A 17263-nucleotide genomic window follows, 5' to 3' on the forward strand; every position below is an offset into this window, starting at 1 on the left:
GGCCATTTTTTAATTGTGTTATTTTGTTGTTGAGCTGCAGGGATCCTTTATATATCCTGGATATTAACCCCTTATCAGATACAATGATTTGCAAATATTTTCTCCCATTTTATAGGTTGCCTTTTCACTTTGTTGAATGTGCCTCTCAAAATTTTTTGCCTTGAATGAGTTCATAGAAAATCCGTTACAGTATTTGAGATTCATGGAATAGGGACGGTAAGTCATTGTCCTGGGAAAGAAAATGGAAGTATGAGTTACTAATTATATTCATTTCTATTTTAAAATATTAGCTATTAATGCTCATTTTGACAAGGATAAGGTTAGGAGCTTTAAGTCCATAAGCCCAGGACAGATTTTGGTGCTTCTTGACATATTTAGTAAAAACAAAGACATTTTAAATAAATGATTAACTTTTCAGAAAATGAGAAAACTGTATATTTATGTCTAAATTTAGTAGTCTTTTTAATTTGTTTTGTTTTTTCTCTTCTTCAATTTTCTCTTCTCTCCTCTCTCTCTCTTTCTCTCTCTTTCTCCTCTTCTCTCTCTCTTTCTCTAAATCCCTTTATATTGCTCTTGCTTTACTGGTGTCTTGACCTTCTCGTTAGGTAATGTAGCACAGTGCCTTGATGAAAAATGTGACAGAAGCTTCTTTTAGACATTTCACTGATTGACATGAAAAGAATTATTAATAACAGCTGTCATTTTCGTAGCACATACTAAGTGCTATTTTGTTCTCTGCTCTGGAAAAGAGGAGGATGTGAGAGGTTACTTCCCACATAGTTCCTTCCCTCTAAGGGATTATAGTCTAATGGGAGGACAATAAAATTGGGGTAAAATATGTTTGCTAGCCTTCAATGTCTCATGGCTCTTTTTTTTGTTTGAAGCTATAATATGAGCAACATTTACCTTAACAGTTAAGCCAAATCTTCACACTGTTTTGAATAAGTTACTTCTAAAAGGGTTTAAGCTCAAAAAATGTTATCTTACTTTTGTGATCTGTATGGGCTGTCACTTTGATGCCTTCCTTTTTATTTCTTTTCTGTTTTTGTCTTCCAGTAAATAGTTGTCATACCTATAAGCAGGGTCTTTAGCCCTTAACTACTTAAGTATTCAGAACAGGTTTCAGACTGTGTATATATAGTTATGATAATAAACAGGCCCTATTCTAACCCAGCTCTTAAACTTCTGCATCTACTTATGTGTAGATGCACGCTACTTATGTGTAAATGAAAACTAAATAGAACTGCATTAAGGAGCTAAGTAACCTCAAGAAGGAAGCGCTCATGTTTGACAGTAAGAGGTACATTTTTCAGACTGGGTGCGGTGGCTCAAGCCTGTAATCCCAGCACTTTGGGAGGCTGAGGCGGGTGGATCACTTGAGGTTAGGAGTTCGAGACCAGCCTGGCCAGCATGGTGAAACCTCGTCTCTACTAAAAACACAAAATTAGCTGGGCATGGTGTCATGCACCTGTAATCCCAGCTACTTGGGAGGCTGAGGCCGGAGAATTGGTTGAACCCGGGAGGCGGCGGTTGTAGTGAGCAGAGATCACACCATTACACTCCAGCCTGGGCAAAAAATGTGAAACTGTCTCAAAAAAAAAAAAAAAAAAAAGGCTGCATTTTTCAGATAAAGATTATCATAGTCTGTTCAGGCTACTATAACAAAGAACCATAGACAGAGTGGTTTATAAAGAAATTTATTTCTCCCAGTTCTGGAGGCTAGAAGTCTGAGATGAGGGTGCCAGCATGGTGAGGGACCTCTTCCAGGTTTCAGACGGCTGAAATCCTAGTGCATCATCACATGGTGGAAAGAGAGCAGGAACTCTCTGGGATCTCTTTCAGAAAGGTGCTAAACTCATTTATAAGGGCTCCACTCTCATAACCTAATTTCCTCCCAGAGACTGCACCACCTAATACCATCACATTGGGAGTTAAGATTTCAACATATGAATTATGATGAGACACAAACATTCAGTCCATTGCAAATATAAACAGGGAATCATCAGATATGCTATAATGCTATCTGATTCCAAATATCATAGATAAATCTCTTAGATGCCCTACAACCCACTGTTTAACATAATAGTTATTGTTATAGATGAATCTGATTAGTTTTCCTCCCTAAACAAGCTGATAGAGGCATGGTTTCTGGGGAGGCTGAGTTGCCTTGAAGCCGTTTCATGATAGAACTTCAAGCAGTCATTTCTGATTGTTTTTATGAAAGCCTATCATGATTATTTTGTTGTTTAAATGATATTAAAATATTGACAAGACTATCAATTTAGAACCAAGGTGGGCACACGTACCTTGACAAAGATGCTATATATATTGACAAAGGCTATGTCATCTTATCTAAGACAGGAACACTAACTACCTTTATATATGCAACATAGCTAAGCAATTGTTTCTCTGATACAAATAGGGATTCACGTAGTCAAATTACTCTATGCTCTGTGAGGTCTGATTGAAACATACATTACAGTTTCTTTGTGAGCAAACACATTCTCCTAAATATATTCTATCTAGCAAATTACATGAGTGACCAAAAGGAAAGCTATGACCTCATGATCGTTTCCTGCTGTACTGTAAGATAGGCTGCTGTAGACATTATTGAATACATTTTTAGGATTATTTATATCTTTACTTTTAGAAATAGAATATTGTGTATTTCTAAATTTATATAGTAAAAGTATTTGTTTTACTGTTGCTACTTAATTTCTGTATTTTATTATAATGTCCTTAGTAGGTAGGTGTCATGTCTTACTCATCAGCATTTCACTGGCAGTAGAGTAGGATTTGCACATAAGTAGCTTACCTAGGGGGCTCATAATAGTATACCAAATAATATTTTCTGAATATATGAATGAACATGTTTACATATCTATCTGTGGTATAGCTTCCCAAGAATAATTTTAGTTAGTCCACTACAGAACTAATACCATTACACTCTATTAATATCTTACCACCCCCTATAAATATGGGAAACTTATACTACTTGCAATTGCCACTTTCTTAATTCTACAAAGAAATTAACTTTTGCTCTTCTACATCCACTATGGAAGACTCACCATGCTTTTCTGATGCCTTTATGTGGCTGACTAGATCGACATCTGAAGTAGTGAGAGGGACATAAGACCACCACCGTTGCCACCACATCTAAGCTGCTATACACACACACAAACACACACACACAGACACATGAGGATGCTTTCCTAGGGAATGTGAGCATTTTAACAATGTCTTTCTGGAATTAATGCACCTGTCTTTGTTGTTTAACCCAGTGAGATAAATTATTAGTAAAATGTCTTGAACTACTGTTACTAGAGTGTCTGATAATATCCTTGCATGGATTTTCATTGCAGACCACATTTAATTTTGGAATTTTTGTTTTCCTGGAGTAAATAGCATCCATGCTGATAATTCAGATTTGACCTGCTGCTAAATCTTTCTCAGAGAACCTCACTATCAATTAAGGGAGCTTTTGAATTTTTGTGTTATTGAAGATACTATGCAAGTTAATTCATTACACAAATGTTTTTTGCGGCCCTGTTATAGTCCAGATATCTTTTATGTGTCACTGAACAAAATGTAAAAGGACTCTGGCCCCCTTGGATCTATAATTTTGTTACTTTTCTTATTCATCTTATTCATTTATGTTATTGTTTTGCTGTCTGTTAACCCTTTTACTTTAGTCCACTGCAGATATCATAAGAACAATGAAATCTTAATGATCTTTACTACTGATTCTCTTTAGTATCTTATAAGTTCCTTTGTGAATGCAATGTAGTTGAATTAATTGAATTAATTATTTTTGATATGTATATATACTATATAGTAAATGAATGTGTCTACATTATTTGATAAGACTTTTATAACTTTATATAACATAAAGAATGTTTTACAGATTTTTCAGACATATAATAATATTTGCGAGATAAATTTATCAGGGTTTATGAAAACTATGAAGTTTTTATCTGCTGCCTTTAAATTCAGATTCTATAAGTGTTTCATTCAGGAAAGCAGACATCATTTTTATTGAGTGAATATAGTTCATTTTCTCAACAAGTTTATTTTATTAAATTGCAGAATCCTATGCTAATATAGTGTTAAGATTGCAAATTTTAACCTTCATAACTCAAGAAAGTGAAAAGTTAAGGTTTTCATAACAGCATTAATTTTCCTACATTTCTTATGCCTTACAATAAAGTGTACATTTAGCACACTAACCAGCAATCCAGGAATTATATATAATCAGTGTTGGACAAGTTAATGTTACTAAGAGGATCTTAACTTTCATATCCTCTGATTTGTTTTTAAATTTACAGCTTTAACAGTGCACTAATGGAAATACATTGCATTTAATTTTCTGATTTTTATGAAGCAGACAAGAGCAGATAATAAAGATGGAAAAGTTGATAAGTATTATTTCAGTACAATGACTACTTTCTGTAGTGAATTTAAAGATAACCTGGTGAATTTTTAATCAGTGCATTTGATTTCAGAATATTTTGCTTATAGCACATCTATGTTATTTCTAACACAGCTCTTTAGTCAATTTCAACCTAAGGACAGATTTCTGTTCCCATGATAGCCTATAACTGAACACTTGTTAACATCCACAGCAAGTGAAATCAATTGCCAACTTCTAAATTGTGTTTCCAATCTTACTTCTATTTTGACAACCAGGTCCACTGGATATATTTAAACATGAAATTACTTATAAACTGAAACACAAAAATAAGTCTAAAGAAAACTCTATCTTAAACTGACATCTCTATTGAATGTTTGTTTGATAAAGTTTTAAGTGTAGTTATTGAAATATAAATGCCTTTTAATTATTTACAGAGAATTACTTAATCAAGTGGGTTTTTTTGGTTAAAATCTTATAGAATTATTATCTACATTAAATATGTAGATTATTTTATTACCATAGAAGAATCACAAAGTTGTAGAAAGCTTATTATATATTTTGTATTATGCATTATATATTAAACTTCATCTTATATTGCAAATTATATTTTATATTTTATACTGTATGACAATACACATCGTATTATATATTTATATGTATATTATATATATATATCCAGTATATTATTTCAGATTATATATTATGTATCATACAATTTTTTTAAAATTAATCATTAGTTTAAATGGGATCATCTCAAAAAAATCCGAGAGCATACACACACACACACACACACACACACGCACACACACTCTCTCTCTCTCTCTCTCTCTCACATTGCAAGGTTATAATCATTACAGGCTCTTCCTAAGTCCCCAGCAGTGTTGACAACAAACACAATGTGCACCAGGAAGAAGCATGCAGTAAAATTGACAGTGTGATTTAATGATGTTATTTATTGGCTCTTGTTCAGGGGTCAGATACTCAGGTTCAGAGTTGGGGACTTCATATAATTTATTTTCAACGTTTATATAAATGTAGACCTGGTAGGCAGTTGCCTTCACTGTGTGATTTGACATGTTCAAAAAATGTCCATGCTGAAAAATATATCTCCTCCAGTCTGTCATGGACCCTGCCATCTCCTGACACTATATACTATATTCTCTGCTATTTTCTTTTCTTTTCTTTTCTTTTTTTTTTTGAGACCGTGTCTCATTCTGTCACCAGGCTGGAGTGCAGTGGCACGATCTCAGCTCACTGCAAACCTCCGCCTCCCGGGTTCAAGCAATTCTTCTGTCTCAGCCTCCCAAGTAGCTGGGACTGCGGGCATGCACCACTATGCCAAGCTAATGTTTGTATTTTCAGTAGAGACAGGGTTTCACCATGTTGGCCAGGATGGTCTCGATCTCTTGACCTCGTGCTCCTCAGCCTCCCAAGTAGCTGGGACTATAGGCGTGCACCAACACACTCAGCTAATTTTTATATTTTTAGTAGAACTGGGGTTTCACCATGTTGGCCAGGATGGTCTCGATCTCTTGACCTCATGATCAACCCACCTCAGCCTCCCAAAGTGCTGGGATTACAGGCATGAGCCACCAGGCTGGGCCCTCTCTGCTATTTTCTATTACAGTGGTCATTAACTCTGTCTATATCAAAGATTTCTTATGAAAATCCGAAGGAAGCAACAGCTTTCCCAAATACATACATACATATATATTTTTCCCAAATACATACATGTATTTTTCCCAAATACATACACATATACACATGTACATGTATACATACATATATATACACACATACTATATATACATACACACACACAAACACATACACAACATTCATGAAACATTGCTTATATTTTCATGAATTTTATAGAGCATCCCTATCCTTCATAAAGCCTAGTTATGGGAAGGTTAAGGCTTTTACTGTTATACGAGTCTTTAGAAGAAATGTGTTTTAAAAAGTGACCTTAGAATTTTGCCAACCTAGGGACAATATGTTAGCAGGGTAACCTTGTTATACAATTTAGTTTACGTGTGTTAAAATATTACAATGTATTTTAAACTGGTAATTAGGTAGGATTTTTAAAAATTGAGAAATATGACTGCAAAATGCAAACAGTAATAAAACTAAGTCAGTCTACATTTGTAGATAATTTAGAGAAAAATTCTCATTAGTTACTGATAATCATTATTAAACATCAACTATATTTCAGATATTGAAATAAGTGAACATAAGTTAAAGTTAAGAAGATCGTCTTCCAGGAGTGAGAAAGACATGTCAGATTACATTTACAATAGAAATGGGAGATAATTTTAAGAAGCGAATTGACAAAATAATAGTCACTAATATTTATTAATTGTGTGCTAGATTTCAGGCTTGTATTAACCCTATACAAATTCATCTAGATAATACTGTATATGAATTTCTCATTCTGTTTTTGTAACAATGTGAGATAAATACTTTTTTTTTTTTTTTTTTAAGGCAAACTATAACACACAGCCTGAGTAATTGCTAAGGTTACTCATCTGGGAAGGGGTGAAAGTAGGAATTGAGACCCTGGCTATGTGAAACAGAGCCTTCGTCTCTGAATATTGCACCATCTAGATTTGCTTCTTCAAAACCCACCTATAGTAGGACAGTGGAGACTGAATGGGAGGAGGAGACTAAGGAAGGAAATGAGTTATAGGGAAGTCTGTTTGTTTATGCCGCAGGCTTTTAATAACTCAATCTTTATGTTAGACAGAAATGAAAATATGTAAGAGATTGTACTGAGTGACTAATTAGATGCAAGGGATTATAGAGAAAGGAAAAAGCAATAGTCACTCCTAGGTTCTTGACTTGAATGACATGGAAAATGATGGTGTCTGAGATAGGAAATGAAAGAAGAGTTTGGGGGAAAGGAGGAAATCTGACCAAGAATCAGTTAAGATTCTTGAAATAAGAGTACCTATAGGGCGTCTAGTAGACCATTAAACATATGGGTCTATAGCTCAAGAAAGGGTGCAGGAATGCTCAAACTGTGGGCCATAGACCTATGGGGGTCTTTGAGATATTTTTAGAGGATCCATAATGTCAAACTATTTAAATAATATTCTAATACATTATTTGCCTTTTTCATTCTATTGATATTTGTAGTGATGCTACAAAGCAATAGTGGGTAAAGGTGCCTTAGACAATTGAAAGCAGTGGTACAAAACTGTTCTATTCTTCATCTCCACAGATTCATTGTTTAAAAATTAAAAACTTAAGAATGTGGATGCAGCAAAAGTTATTAATTTTATAAAATCTCAACCTTTGAGATTTTAATATCTTAATATTTTGTATGACAAAATGAGAAATATGCATAGAGTACTTCTGCTTCATATGAAAGTACACTTATTGTCTCAAGAATAAAACACTTGTGCCCTTGTTCAGTTGACAAACTGAACCAGCCATTTTTTTAACGCAATACCATTTTTTCTTGAAAGAACAACTGACATGTCAACTATGGTTATTCAGACGTGGGCATTTGGCAGACATTTTATGAAAAATGAAATGAGCCTGTCACAGCCACTACTACGAGTTTTGCAACTTTCCAATATTTAAGGACTTTTTTGATAATATTGGTGGTGATGTTGAAGATCTGTTTTCTATATAGGTGTTATGTAATGAAACTTCTCAACATTTCAAAAATTAGTACAACAGGGAGGACCAATATTTTACAGATGTCCAATATAAGATGTTACAAAATTGTACATGGTAAAACATATATTCAAAGTGCAAGCTAGAGAGGAGTGGTTTAAAATGTAAGAGTATGGAAAGCCCATTGCTATGGTTTCAGAATCCATGTTGTAACTACACTTTTGGCAACTGACACTTGTCAAAATTTGGTATGCTGTCAAAGAAGACTATCCACAGTTATCTGAGAAAGCTATAAAAGCCATGCATGGTGGCATGGGCCTGTGATCTTAACTACTTGAGGTGGAGGTGAGGGGGAAGGATCACTTGAGGCCAGAAGTTCAAGGACACAGTGAGCTATGATGGCGCCACTGCGGCACTTCGGCTCCCACCTGGGTAATAGAAGAGACGCTACCTCCAAAAGAAAAAGGAAAGAAAGGAAAGGAAAGGAAAGGAAAGGAAAGGAAAGGAAAGGAAAGGAAAGGGGAAAGGAAGAAACATTTTTGCTTTAGTAACTTTAGTTAGAAATTATTGGAAGAAAATCCATAACATTGTATATATGAGATACATTATATAAACTATAATATTCTTCAGCTAAGTATCTGGGTGTATGTTCAAATGAGTAACATTAAAACATTTTTTAGGGGAAAGAATGAAGAAATCAAGTCAATATGCTAGTAAACTTAATCATCATTCTTGAATTTTATCTGTCCAGACTGTGAAGAAATGACCCTCCTCTCCTGCACTTGCTTTTTCATTGAAGCTCTCTAACATACATATACAGATATTCCTTGATTTACAATGGGGCTACCTCTCCATAACCCCATTTTAAGTTGAAAATATTGTTAAGTCAAAAATACCTCTACTACACCTAATCTACTGACATTGTAATTACCCAGCCTGTGTTAAATGTGCCAGAACACTTTCGGTAGAGTATTCAATAATTACATGAGGCCAGGTGCGGTGGCTCATGCCATAATCCCATTGCTTTGAGAGGCAGATGTGGGTGGATCACCTGAAGTCAGGAGTTCAAGACTAGCCTGGCCAATATGGTGAAACCCCATCTCTACTAAAAATACAAAAATTAGCTGGGCGTGCTGGTGTGTGCCTGTAGTCTCAGCTACTCTGGAGGCTGAGGCAGGAGAATCACTTGAACCTGGGAGGTGGGGGTTGCAGTGAGCTGGGATCATGCCACTGCACTTCAGCCTGGGTGACAGAGTGAGACTCTATTTCAGAAAAAGAAAAAAAATTACATGAGATATTCAGCACTTTATTATAAGACAGGCTTTGTGTTAGATGATTTGGCCCAGCATCATGAGAGAGTATTGTACTATATGCTACTGGCCTGGGAAAAGATCAAAATTCAGAATTTGAAGTACACTTTCCCCTGAATATCTGAATATGTATTGATTTGCATCATCATAAAGCAGAAAAAGCATAAGTCAAACCATCATAACTAGGGGACTGTCTGTATCTTCTATGAGGAAATTCATGCAATAGAAGCCACGTCTTCATCGAAATTTATTGTTATTTAGTATTTCTGAGTAACTTTCACTTGATATAACTTCTAAATCCTCCATATAAATTCTTTGCAAATTATGATACCTCTATCTCCTGAGTAAATTTACATAATTAATTTATACCTAAATAGGTAGGGAACATCGAATCCATCTTTGTTTTCTCTAATCTTGCATAGTAAGGAGCATTTAAATTGTTATAGTTTAGAGTCAAGAGCTCCTGGAATATCAAATAACACATTTAGATGAGAAAAAGCTATTAGAAAGGACAAACCAGTCTCAATGGGAGTATGAATTGTGTGATTCCTATGTGTTAACCTTGAATTGAGGGAGGGCACCTAATGTTTTATGCCAACCCCATATGACTAATGCTCTAATGGAAAACTACTGAGATGTAATATACTCCCTGAGCATAAGGAATGCTATCCCTGGTGATTATATAATTATAACATTTTTTACAAAGTCATGAAATAATGTGTGCTCCCCTAGGTATGCCTTTAACATCATGTAAACTATAGTTACACTGCTGAGAGTGTAGCTACTATAAGGATAATAACAAGTGTTAGGTTCTTTATAAACATAAAATCTGGAGACATTGTAATAGGAATGCTAAATCATAAATAAATACTTTGAATGATCATATGTCCTGCAGTAGTATATCATGATAGGTGAGAAAGGATGTGATCATAAAATTGAAATCCTGTAACCATGATTTAATTGAAATATGATTAATCAGGATAAAGGGGCCCAGTCTGGCCCACTGTTGGGGTATAATCACATGTAGAATTTGGGGAAGCCATAGTATTGGATAAGTCAAGAAATAGCATAGTAAAATGGGAGCATGAAAACAACCACAATTTCCATTTCCTCATCATTTCTTGCTGTTGGCAACTTCTTGGACTTTCTTTTCCAGGATGAACTAAGGATCTATTTCAAAGAAATTCTTATTAGCACTCTCATTCTCTCTATATCATTATTATTTTTCTTTTACCATACTCTCCAGACTAATCGCAAGCTCCATGTGAATCCAGTCTTTCTCTCTCTTGTCTTATTATTTCCAGGCTGGTTAGCATTATGGGGGTTGCGGGAGGAACAAACTATGTGACCATGTGCATAGGTGTTATTAAAAAGTTAGACTTCCAGGCTGAGCTGTGCTTTTCAGTACTGCTTTGCAATCCTTTTGTTTCCCCATAGTAAGCTCTTTATTTTCCCATCCTCCATATTTCATGAGCTCCTTCAGATCTCTTGTAATACATTCACCCTTTCTTTCAGGTTAATTTTTTTCACTAATTTATTCTCTTTCTAAGTGAATACTCAAAATCATCAAAATAACTAACATTTATTAAGCAAGTGCCACCAGAAATTAAAATCAGTGCTTACGCCTCTTTTACCTCTAATAATATTGAAAAGTAAATGTTATTATTCAAATTTTTAAATGATGAAACTGAAGACCAATATACACAGTTACTAATTGAAGGAGCCAGGATTCAAACTCAGGATTTTATGACTCCCAAGTCAAAATTATTTTCATTACAATGTGCTTTTTCTGTTGTATACTGGTATTTTAAGTGATTTTTACCCTCCTATCCCATCAGTAGTTTTAATCTTCCTAAAGAATACTTTCGTCTGTAAGAATTTGAATTTATTTGTTTATTCATGTATGCCTACATGCAATCATCTTATGTTATTGGAATAAATAAACTATTACTAGCATTGTAAGAGATTTTTAGAAATTAGATAATTTTGATTCATGCACTCCAGAGGATCAGAGTCAAAGAAGGAAGAAAAGATCATTATTTAGTAAATACAGGCAGTATATTATTTTGCCAGGCCTGCCATAACAAACCAGATGACTTAAACAAAAAAAATTATTTCTCACAGTTCTGGAGGCTGAAAGTCCAAGATCAAAGCACCAGCTGGTTTGGTTTCTCCTGAGGCCTCTCCACTTGCAGACAGTCCTAAGTACACTGATGGTGCCTCTTTCTCGTCTTATAAAGATATGAGTTCTGTTGGATTATGGACTCACCCTTATAACTTCATTTGACTTTAATTATCTCTTTTAAAGGACCTGTCTCTCAATACAGCCACATTGGGGGTTGGAGCTTCATCATAGGAAGTTTGGAGGGGCACAGTTCAGTCTGTAATTGACAGCAAGTATAATCATTGTCTTCAGTGAGTTTTAGAAGTATTATGGGTGTTCAGAAAATTGGAGTATGGTGGAGGTGAGGTGATTCTGATAACATGCTGGAACAAAAGGAGATATAAACTAGAATTTGATGGATGGGTATGGTGTGGAAAAACTGATACAGAGGACAGAATAGTCGGATAGAAATTAACTACAAGAGCAAAAATACTTACTAGGAATTAGCAAGGTGTGTATAACAGGTGAATAAGATGTGTCAGTACAGATGGTGATGACCTTGAAAAATCCTCTCGAAGTTGTCATTAGGATGCCCCTTGTAGTTAGAATTATTTTTCTCTCCTTTTTTACTCATAGCTAAGTCTAACAGAGATTTAGGGGTTTTGTTTTTATTTTCAATGCCTAAATCTGCATTGGATTGATGTGAAACTAAAATGGTCTGCTGGTGGTACATGGGATAAGCAATCATCATTGTCTCTTGCACTGAATTCAAACTTTTCAGATTTTGGTGCTTTAATGACTTCAGTTTAAGGTTTTCTTTTTTTTTTTTTTTTTTTTTTTTTTTTTTGTCTAATCAGTTTTCTTCCTTTCTCCTGACATGAATCTTGTGTTTTTAATCAGCTTAATATCAGCAATATTGCTGATACTGCTAATGTACAGAAAATACCTAAGTCTACCCTGATGCATTTGCTCATCAATTTCTCTTGCCCGAAAATCTCTACCTAACTTCTCTTTGTGAATCCAGTTGTTTTGTTAAGGCTACCTTCAAACCCAACTACTGCAGAAGTCAGCCTTGCCTAAGGTTTGTAACCAGTGAATTTCGAACTGTGTGCAGACTACTGTTCTGTAAAGTATTTGATAATATGCTATCTTGTACAAATCTCTGGATATTTCATACAGGTAAGTTATGTTTTCACAACTATATGTAAATATTTTCTTTTTTTACTACCTACATTGCTTAGCATTGCATTGTGCACAAAATGCATACATTGTAAACTTAATATTGACTATAAAAGCAGAAGCTGTTCTGTGGCATAGGTCACATACTTTAAAATAGAGAGAAAGAGAAACCCTCACAAGCCACAGGTGGCATTCGTTGATCTTTATAGTGTGACCCTTCCTATTGTGCTTTATTTTGGATTGATATTAATAGTATTTTACAAACTGGAATAAGTCAGGTTAGCATGTTCAGTGCTTCATATAAGGAAAAAGATTGAGCTCTGTATGAAGCCTACCTTTTAAATGGGCATTTTTGGAAAGATTTTATGCTGTGTGCACAATTTTTTTCTTTTCTTTTGCCAAAGAAGGCACCCTTCCTATCTTCATAACAAAACTTATTCTGTATATGTAATAAAGATAATACATGTGTGGAAGGAAATTGTTATAAATTTGCCTCTCTGGAGGCCTTTGACCTTTTCATTATAGCATGACTTGGACCACCACCAATATGGGTTGCAAAATGGGTGACATCTCCAAACATTTTAGATAAGACTTTATAATATGTTAAGATATTATGTGTCCTTGCAATGTTTAATACATATAAAATTTGAAAAAAATCTCATGTTACATCTATTTTGTATAAATGGTAAGGTAAATGTAGTTCCTCGTTATTCCCTTATCTTTTCCCAAAGAGAAATTACTAACTATAAATTAAGAAGGTAAGACTGTAAGAACTTCTTTTGATAATAAAAAATACTTAATATGGGAAAAGTTTCTGTATCAAAAAGCTTTTAAGCAGAGGATCTGATATAGTTGGGCTCTGTGTCCCCACCCAAATTTCATTTTGAATTGTAATCCCCATAATCCCCACATGTCGAAGGAGGGACCAGAAGGGAGGTGATTGGATCATGGGGGTGGTTCCCTGATGCTGTTCTTGTGATAGTGAGTGAGTTCTCATGAGATCTGAGGGTTTTAGAAGGCAGTTTCCCCTGCTCTTGCTCACTCTCTCTCATCTGCCACCATGTAAGCTGTGCCTGCTTCTCCTTCTGTCATGATTGTAAGTTTCCTGAGGACTCCTCAGCCATAAAACTGTGAGTCAATTAAACCTCTTTTCTTTATAAATTACTCAATCTCTGTTTTGTCTTTTTAGGAGTCTGAGAATGGACTAATACAAGATCTAAGTGTGAAAATTATTTAATATAGCTTTTTCTTTTGGAGGCAGTATAACTCTCCATGCAAAATTCTGGTTAGGCTGCTAAGAACAATGCTGATTATTACTATCACCAGCTGATTTTCACTAAAAATTAATTCAATAGATATAATTTACTGAACTTTATTATCATCCAGTACTCTTACAGGTTTTGCAGGGAAAGGGCACAAAGGTACATGTCTTGATATCAAGGAGCTTTAAAAGGTTATCCTTTGGTTTTGTAACTTTTCTGACCAAAAATTTCCAGTGATATACTAATATTGATTGGGTTTATCAAAGCCTATCTTTGATCTCTATCTGCCCTTTCTTCATCTTGTTGCATATGCCATGCTCTTATCACATCATATTTTGCCTCAATGTTTGATCTGGAGGCTTTGGAAAGACTATCCATTTTAAAAACCGCAAAATTTAACAGGATATACTTAAAGTCTGTAAAAAGATTATGCCTTTATGCCAGTACACTGTGGCTCTATAATACTTACTTTGAAAGTAGACTGTGTATTCTAAATAAATTTTTAATTAAGCTTCTGATTTAGATAATTTGGGACAGAGTGAAGTTGTATTTTGGGTATTTTTCTTCCCTGTCATTGACACTTTTAAACATATTTTCACTAAAAATATGTGATTTGGCTCTTCTTAATCTTGATGCCAGTGTTAGATACTTTTCAATTTAAACACAGCAAAACTAAAACTTTAGATATAAGAAAACAATGGATGGAAACTCATAGCTTCCAAAAATGGAAATAGACTTTTACTTATTTACTTCATCAGAGACTTGATATCAGTTTTGTTTTTCTTTTTCTACTTTGTGCTATTGATGAGCATAATCTGTAAGCAACAGGTTACATTCTTTTAAAATACTTTTGCAGGCAATGTAATATAAATTTGTTTAAGTCAAATTCATTTCAGCTCAAATACTCATCTTTTCTCTGTACACACACATATGATAAGACTTTCAGTACTGGTCCTTGTGGCTTGTCAATGTAGCTCTATACAAGGCTGGTGATTTTTACAAAATCCCCAAAGTAGTACCTCTGTTTTGACTGTCACAGAAGCCTTTAGTTTGGCAGGAAATAGATTACCATGTAAGCTAAGTGTGAAATGCCTAACCTTAACCTTGAAAAAAAGGGGCTGCTTAGTAAGTTGCCTTTAGCTTGTTCTAACCTAAAAATTCTCCTTTCTAGTTCTGAAGCAAAAAAGATCTATTTCCCACTCATTTTTATAAGCAGAACTCAGTCCTTAGGAACAATTTCTTGTTTCATTCTTGGAAATGGGACAAGTTCTCTCTCTCTCGCTCTCTCTTTTTTTTTTTCCTAATGAGATAAAGCTTAGAAATAAAACATAAGTCAATTTCTCAGTAGATTATCTGCCTACATTAAATTTTCAATAAATCACCTTCCTGTGCTTAGAAGGGCAATTTGTAAAAGCCATTGATTTGAGGATGGAGAGTTGGGATTTGAAGCATTCAGGGCAGGTGAGAAGAATGAGCAACAGCATCATATGGTGAGTGAGTTGCATGTTAAGCGTATTGTGAGAAAAGGAGAAGGCCATGATAGAACTTTGAAAAGCAGAAAGGCGAAGGCAGAGTGTTTAAATGTACAGCTTCAAAAATTTTACATATTGATTTGCTATTAACTATAATCGCCATTAACCCCTATTTGGCTCATTAATGTAATGAGAGAAACTGGTTGAAAGTAGGTTCCAAAGTAAGTTCTAATTCTATTTAAAGATTATTGTGAAGCTAAATATTTAATTACCATAAATAAGTCTAGGCTATTTCTGTACTGTCAGAACTGAATAGAAGGATTTACAGCTCCCCATGAATCTGATGCCTTTTCTGTGGATCCAATAAACATCAATGGTTTTGGGAGAATTTTCTGAAGAAGATACAGAAAGAAAGCTAAAAAATTATAACCAAATCCATAATCTTTCATTTTCTATAACTAGGAAGTTATAATTAAAGCTATTTCGCCTTACTTACCTGGGTGAGATTGCATCTCTCATTTGATCGCAAGCCTTTCAGTATGAAATTATAGCTAAGCCTGTAATAGAAGAAAGAGCTGCTGCAAAATCTTAAGGAATTTTTTTTCTAAATTTTTATTGTCCGTTACCCTCTCCATAAATAATTTTTGGAACTATTGTAATGTCATCATTTTTATATAGCCCAACTCTACTCATGTAAATGGCTTTTGAAGTAAAAAGTTTCTCTGGTTTAAATCTCAGACTATCTTACTGGTGTAAATCATTTATCTGCTTGACATTTTATAAGCCGTCGTATTCATCTTGAGGTTAACTGAAGGTCTCCAAAGACATCTAATTAGGAAAGGAAGGAAAAGACAAAGTTTTGTTTTCAAGGCCAGGACAGTGGTGACCCTATGCTAAAAGTCTGGCATTTAATTGTATTTCCAAGTAAAAATATGTAAATAGAATGTGAATGTTGCAGTGTATGAATTATAGCAAAATCAGGAAATAAGCTGAGAGGCAGCATGCTCTAATAGCTTCCAGGAGCTCTGGGTTCTAGCTCGAGCTCTGTAATAACTAGATGACTGACCTTTTGAAAGTCATTTATCCTCGGGCTTCAGCTTTCTCAAGTATAAAATAAAAGGTTGCTGTAGATTCTGCCTAAGATTCTTAAAAGTCTGTAATTCTGTGACATAGGCTATACTTTATGGCTTCCTTCTAGCATCAGTTCAACAATGAAATATATTTTACCTTTGGCAATTTTTCAATATGTTTTCTGTTTTTCGGTTGACCACCTCCATAGGTTGGATGCAGGGTGAACAGAACCAGGAAGGTCCAAGAAGAGTATTTTCCCTAGGAAAGTATTAATTGGGAGATAGGGAGGAGTATAGCTGGAGAAAGGGGAAGGAGAGAAGAGAGTGATAATGTCTTTTAGAGTGACCCTTGTATAAACCCTTGGATGTCAGGCTGGGTGTCGTGGCTCACATCTGTAATTTCAACATTTTGGGAGGTCGATGTGGGAGGATCACTTGAGCTCAGGAGTTTAAGACCAGCCTGGGAAACATTGTGAGACCTTGTCTCTACAAAAATATGTTAGCCAGGTATGGTAGTGCATGCCTGTAGTCATAGCTACTCGGGTGGCTGAGGAAAGAGGATGACTTGAGACTGGGACATAGAGGTTGTGATGATCTTTAATTGTGTCACTGCACTTTGGCCCTTGAGCCTGGGTAACAGAGCAAGACCCCTTCTCAGTAAATACATACATACATACATACATACATACATGTGTGTATATATATATATGTATATATATGTGTGTGTGTATATATATGTGTATATATATGTGTATATATGTGTATATGTGTATATATATGTATATATGTGTATATATATATGTATATATATGTGTGTGTATATATATATAT

General features: G+C 34.8%; 1 protein-coding gene across 2 annotated transcripts in view; it reads left to right on the plus strand.

The window, feature by feature from the left end:
- The window catches only part of KCND2 (potassium voltage-gated channel subfamily D member 2), a 484939-nt gene that overhangs the window by 72741 nt on the left and 394935 nt on the right, over window positions 1-17263 (plus strand). The gene's annotated exons all lie outside the window — the stretch shown is intronic.

The sequence above is a fragment of the Symphalangus syndactylus genome, chromosome 6, assembly GCF_028878055.3.
Source record: "Symphalangus syndactylus isolate Jambi chromosome 6, NHGRI_mSymSyn1-v2.1_pri, whole genome shotgun sequence".
NCBI classification, from domain to species: Eukaryota; Metazoa; Chordata; class Mammalia; order Primates; family Hylobatidae; genus Symphalangus; species Symphalangus syndactylus.